Source organism: Nomascus leucogenys, chromosome 5, assembly GCF_006542625.1.
Source record: "Nomascus leucogenys isolate Asia chromosome 5, Asia_NLE_v1, whole genome shotgun sequence".
Classification (NCBI taxonomy): domain Eukaryota; kingdom Metazoa; phylum Chordata; class Mammalia; order Primates; family Hylobatidae; genus Nomascus; species Nomascus leucogenys.
In genome coordinates, this window is record NC_044385.1 from 85,479,539 (window position 1) to 85,480,323 (window position 785).

At 37.3% G+C, this 785-nt stretch overlaps 1 non-coding gene across 1 annotated transcript; it reads left to right on the plus strand.

The window, feature by feature from the left end:
• The first annotated feature begins 241 nt into the window (after positions 1-241).
• Positions 242-304, plus strand: LOC115835283. Its single transcript, XR_004030272.1, has one exon. It is a non-coding gene; the product is annotated as a U7 small nuclear RNA (small nuclear RNA).
• Positions 305-785: the final 481 nt, after the last annotated feature.

Consider the following 785-nt stretch of genomic DNA (forward strand, 5'->3'; position numbering starts at 1 on the left):
ACCAAATGCATCAGAATCTGCATTTTTACAAGATCCCCAGGTGACTCATATGTACATGAAGGTTTGAGAAACATTGCTGCAGACAATGGGGAGCCATTGGAGGTCCCTGGGCAAGAGGAGTAATCTGTTCTTAGATGTGCTTGGGAAATGCAACTTTAGGAAGCAGAGTAGAGGGCACACAGAATGACCAAATGAATGAACAGTTATTCAATCAACAAAATCTTTTGAAAATATGAATGTTAAGTGTTACAGCTCTTTTAGAATTGGTCTAGGAGATTTTCTGGTTTGCACTAGAAAAAACATAGAAAGTGAAAATAGAAAATAATATGAATACTCGTCTATTGGAATGATGAATAATAAATGATACCCCTGTACTCATAGCTCCATCATATTTGACTGTTAGGTAATTAGGATATTAATTTTTAAATGCAATTTAGTCATCAGATGGGAGGATAAGGAAGTAAAACCAGGTTGTGGCCAAAAATAACATATTTTTCACTTTAGTTCACTATCTGGAATCTATGTAACCATACTGTTTGATTTTAGAATGTTCAATTTTTTTAATACTCTCTGAAATCTGATGGCCAAGGACCCTGTAATCCAAGATAAGATTGATCAGGCAGGCCCAGCACCCTAATTCCAAAATACTCTCTAGCAATTCATACACCCTCCCCCACTCCCCAAACACCCATTTTGAGATAGCCAGGATAATTTTCTTCATTTCCTGCCCAGACAGCTGTGGAATGTTGTAATTCATTGTTAGGCAGCTGCAGCAATCCTCCTTA